We start from the raw sequence: 5751 nt of genomic DNA on the forward strand, positions 1-5751 counted from the left end.
CTAGCCGATTACGGCAAACATTACTTGACTAAAAAGTAAAGACTTCCTAATTTAAACTATACTAAAATATTACAACCGAATCATCAGAATCTTCATAGAATTCGATCTTCTTTTCTTCTTCTTGATTCATCGGCAACTCTCTATCGGCCGATCACCCAAACGCACGGATCAACATCTTCACGGAATATTCTTCTGGCCCATCGGCTTCACTTCATCGGTCGATTCTAATCCTGTACATCTGTTGGTTTCTTTCAAATCGGCGACCTTCCCTTCACAAAATCATATTCCTTGACATGTGTCAAAAAATGGTGTCAACACATGCCCCCCAGTTTCGGAGTAATTTATTTGTTGCTCTGAAATTAATTCCAATCTATGATTACCCTTTCTGTACCGATGCTCCAATCAGCATTTAGAGCAACTTCTCGTTCTCTGTGCCCATGGAATGCTCCAGTACAGCAAGGAAAAACTCTTCTTTGCCCTTGGCCTTTCATTTTCCATCCACACAAGGCCAATATGACGATTCATTTCTCGTCTTTTCACCCAATCCATCTCTTCGGCTTTAGCCCATAAATAATAGCTCCTGGCTTGACATCGGCAACATGCCTCCATTAGCTACAGCGCCTCCTCCTTTCTTCTTCCTTCAGCCAAAAACCCTAGCTCTTCCTGTAGCGATGGCAGGCCTCAAGCGCTCTGACGAAGGCCCTTCTGATGCCCCTCCGGCGATCCGCCGCCACCGGGAGTAAGCTTCCTTCTTTCACTTTTGATCATCATATTCTCACTTGATCCTGATTTTTACCTCCTTCATCCCATGTACAGTGACGACGCCGCTCCCTCTTCAGACTCCACCGACTCGGAAGGTCCCCCTTCCCTGGTGTCCCTGAAAGCACCAAGGAGTTCATTCGCCAGCTTCTCCGCGAAAAGGATGAAGCTTGGCAGAACTATTCGCAAGAGACCATCAGGTCTCAACGCCTCGCCGCCGAGCTGGAGGTGGTGCAATCTGACCGGGCAATCGTTCGGGCCTAGCTTGCCGCTGTCGACTCCAGGGTCGCCTGTAAGCCATCTTCCCAAAGCGTCGTTTCTTCTGCTCCATAGATTTTCCTCAGATTTCTTGTTCCTAGTCCTGGAGTCGCAGGTCCGGACCCTCCATGCCACAGCTGCCACCGCAATCGGATCGGTGAATGCTCGCGGCGACACCGTCGCCGCCCGCCTGCGGGACATCCCCCGCCGTGTACGGGAGGTCTCCGGACACGGAGTCCGCCGGGGCACGGCCATGGCCCTCGCCACAGCCCAATTCCAGTCCGGCCACGATTTCCTTCAGGTCGAGCCGGTCCACCTTTCGCTAGGCTGCGAGGATTGGTGGGTGTTCGAGGAGCTCACCGACGACATGGAGATGGCAGCCACTGCCATCTCCGAAGATATTAGTATAGAGGCGATCATCAACAATGTCTTTGCCGATGATTAGATTTCTAGGAGTAGCATCTTCTAGGAGTAGCCTCTGATCTATCGGCCAGATCACCTGATCGGCCTTTTGTAAAAATATTATCAATGAACTATTTTCTTTCTCTTTCAATTCCCATTGCAATTCTCCATATTTCCTCATCGCTTCAATTCATAACGCAAAAATCAACACCGGTCTGAATCCAAACAATTTGGAGTGCATAGATTTTCTGCACTAAGGGCGATATATGTTATATCGGCCATAACAACTCAACCGATAACTCAAGTCAATTGGCTATGCATCCACCCAAACGCTAGGGTAATACTTCTTCAAATATTTCCCATTAAGTGCTCTAGAATACTCTTCCCCTTCAAGTGTTTCCAAAATATAAGCATTACCAGGAACACACCTGCTTATTCTGAATGGCCCTTCCCACGTTGGCGACCATTTGCTGAATTTCGAACTCTTTGTTCCTATCGGCAAAATCAACTTCCAAACTAATTCTTCTTGCTCAAAGGCCTTGGCTTTCACCTTTTTGTCGTACCATCGGCCAACCCTGGCTTTGTTTGCCTCAACATTCACAAGGGCCTTCAGCCGATGACCAGCCAAATATTCCAATTCATCTTTCATCAAAGCTGAATATTCATCGGCGGTTAATTGATCTTGAAACGTGATACGCCGCGAATCAAGCTTCAATTCTCATGGGAGAACAGCTTCATGCCCATATACCAACTGATACGGAGACACTTTTGTAGCACTGTGACAAGACATCATATATGCCCACAAAGCTTCATTAAGCACATTATGCCACTTCCTAGGATACTCATCAATCTTTCTCTTAATTAGCTTGATGACCCCTTTATTAGATGCTTTTGCTTGGCCGTTAGTTTGAGCATAATATGGAGAAGAATTCAGCAATTTAATTCCCATTCCAGTGGCAAATTCTTCAAATTCCTCCGACGTGAACATAGTACCTTGATCGGTTGTAATGGTTTGTGGAATACCAAACTGATAGATAATATGTTCCTTAAAAAACTTGATCATCTCTCTTGATGTGACATTTTTCAGAGGAATCGCTTCAACCCACTTGGTAAAATAATTCGTGGCCAATCAAATCAATTCCCCATCCTCTGAACGGCCATGGCTTAATTATTGGATTCATACACTACAAAAAATCTGGTGATCCATGACGATTGAATTTCGTCACAGATCACTGGAAAACCGTCATAAAACAGTATCTATGACGATCTCAAATAACGTCATGTATTGAGCGTCATAGATCACACCTCGTGACGTTCCTTAAATTTTCGTCATAGATTGCTTGATCCATGACGTTTTAAAACCGTCATGGAATGTCTCCGGGCCCCCTGAAGCCCAACCCAAACCCGTTTTCTATGACAAAAATTAACGTCACGAACAATATAATTTTCGTCACAGATTCTATTGCCATGTCACACATTGATGACATGGAGGATGACGTAGCTGCTGATATGGTGATGACGTGGATGGCAATGATGACGTGTAAATTGACGTGGACGATGACATGACGGCTGACATGAAAAGTGGTGCTGATATGGCAAGTGACGTGGCGATTGACGTGGCAAGCAACGTGGCAGGTGACATTAGCAGCACAACCCATGAGTGGATGGGCCCAATTCAGAATGGGGCACTAAGTTGGGCCTAACCCATGAGTGGATGGGCCCAATTCAGAATGGGGCACTAAGTTGGGCCTAATTTCAGCCCAAAATTAATTATTATATTAGTTACTCAAATTTAGCTTTATACACAACCCATTCAGGCCGAAATTGACATGAATAATATTTCCATCACATACATTTCCATCTATGAAAACTAGTAGTAACATTCCAAGACCACATAGTTGACCAGAAACAACAAAAGATGGGTTTCATCAAGAATATGAACCGGCAGCAGCAAAGTTTGATTTGAAGTTCAACCTAACAAACCAACAAAATTTTGTAGCAACAAAGTTTGGTTTCTGCAAAAGATAGTTCCCAGACCACGTAGTAGCAGCTCAACTTTCTTCTCAACTCATCTTGCTTCTTAAGATTCTCCTCTAGATCTTTGATCCTTGTTTGTTTTGTTTCCTGGACTTGCTGTGACAAATCAAAGCAGTTACAATCAGCAAACCAAGTTGAAGTTGCAATTAGTAAATTGAAGTTGATCCAAGATGGTCATTCAATCAAACAAACCAGTTGCAATCAGCAAACAAACTAACAAGGAAATATGCTATATGGCAAATAAATGAACAAACTCTCACCTTCGGTGGTCATTTGGTTGTGTCCATCAGAATGAGTAATGCAATCATCTCTGTCACCAACAATGGGGCTGTCATCATGCTTGGTAGATCCATCTAAAAATGGCAGGCAGTAAGAATGCATTCAATTTATGGATCAAATCTAACAAAATGATAGTAAAAAAACAGATCAATGCTGCATTTAGATGCAGTCGCATGGAGGAAATAATAGTTAATAAATTGCTCGGTCAACAACTTGCTGTTATCAAACTTTCATAAAAATTAGTAAGGGCCGACCATGAAACAGAGCAACAAATGACGGAACCAAATAACAGGCACAGAGAACAAAAGACTAAATAGATCGAGTTACTGCTGCTGTAACAACAAGTCAGATCTCGAGACCTGCTCCCCAACCAGATCTTGAGTGGCTAGCATATCAGTAATCAGTGTATCCATATTGCAAGAACATAGTTTCGGTGTTACAAAAAAATATAGTACCTCTGCAATAACCACCAAAAAGCTCATGCATTCAGGATATATAGTTAACTAATCATTGCAAATTTTAAGCACATAGTCCCAAATCAACGAGATAGAATCGAACTATTGGGAAACATTTCTACTCCAGAAACACTAACCAGGCAACCGGAAAAACATACATCAGTATAGGAGGACAATCAAATTTGTATCTGATTGTCACTGAGCTGAACAAGTGTAAAAATATTGGCCTGCTGCCTCTACTGCTTCCCTGCACAAACACGGAGTCTTTGTCTGCTAGTCTTCTGCATAATCAAATAGGCAGCATACAGATCCATAACCCCAGTTGTAGACCCAATTCCCCGCAGTGTAATTTAGGAAGGAGCTTGAGTGAGAGATGGAAAGAGATAAAGGAAAATAAGATGGCATGTACTCTGAACAGTAGCTACGAGCTGCTTCTGTCTGACGACCTGAAAACAAAGAAAGAGCACAGTTGCTGCCGCTGAACAGAAAGCTTGCAAGCTGAAGCTAGGAGGCGGCTGCTGCTGCAATAATACGGACGAAAGGGCTTCTAAATGCTAGAAGAGACCAGCAGCAAAAGCTCTACAACGCCAGAGACCCGATGCAAGACTCACCGCACGAACAGCAGCGGCCAGCTCTACAAGAATTCCAGGAATACCAATAGAACAACTCGAATCAACAAGAGAATCAAACCGCTACCTCACCACATCATAAGCAAATAGATCCGAGCAGAGGAACCTCAAAAGATTGAGAACTCGTCACCAATTTTAGAAATTCGTGGAACCCTAGAAAAGGGGGAAATTTTGGGGAATCATCAAATCCGTGTGTTCAAATGAGGAATTTACTAATGGATCATCCTAGACTCCATCACAAATGTCCTAGCACCGATTTGCCCCCAGAAATCTACCCCAAATCGCAATCAAAAGCGACGAACGAAAAATCACCGAAAAACACTAAGAAAATAGAGAAAAAGAAAAAAACGGCCGGCGGGAGGCGGATGACGGCCGGGCTCCGACTGCCACTAGTGTAGGCACCGCCCTATAGGTGCGGCCATGGAGCTGCAGTTACTTCTGCTGGCGGCCGGACGGTCACAGGGGACTGGGACGGTGGGGCGACATCGGTGGGGAGTGGAGAGGCAGCGCCGCAGCGCAGAGGGAGGGCAGCCGCAGCTGCGCAAGAGGAGGAGGAGGGATATGTGGCTAGGGTTTTGCAGGTGCTGGAAGGATCGAGTATTTATACAGAATGGGCGCAACATCGACCATCCAATTGCAAATCGACGGGCAGGGATGATTGGGCCGGTTGGGCCGTGTACTCCCTTCGAGAAAACAGCCTAGATGCAAGGTTTTTGGCCCGGTTATTGTTGTTTTTGCATTTTTCAACTAATTAATGCATCATTTGTGAAACAACTTAAACAAATATTTATCTTAAACGCCTAAATACATTTTGACATGTAACATACAACATATAAGTTGTCATCTAGAAGTTTCAAGATTTTCCAAATATATTTGCTATTTTCTATCATTTAAATGAATTTATGCGTGTTTACCAAAAGTAATTCTGCGTT

The 5751-nt window shown here is 44.1% G+C and overlaps 1 long non-coding RNA gene across 1 annotated transcript; it reads right to left on the reverse strand.

Moving 5' to 3' along the window:
* Positions 1–4378: 4378 nt before the first annotated feature.
* On the reverse strand, positions 4379–5390 carry LOC120643674. The gene is made up of 2 exons (XR_005663098.1): positions 4600–5390; positions 4379–4471 (listed from the first exon to the last, which is right to left on the reverse strand). It is a non-coding gene; the product is annotated as an uncharacterized LOC120643674 (long non-coding RNA).
* Positions 5391–5751: the final 361 nt, after the last annotated feature.

This window comes from Panicum virgatum, chromosome 8K, assembly GCF_016808335.1.
Source record: "Panicum virgatum strain AP13 chromosome 8K, P.virgatum_v5, whole genome shotgun sequence".
NCBI classification, from domain to species: Eukaryota; Viridiplantae; Streptophyta; class Magnoliopsida; order Poales; family Poaceae; genus Panicum; species Panicum virgatum.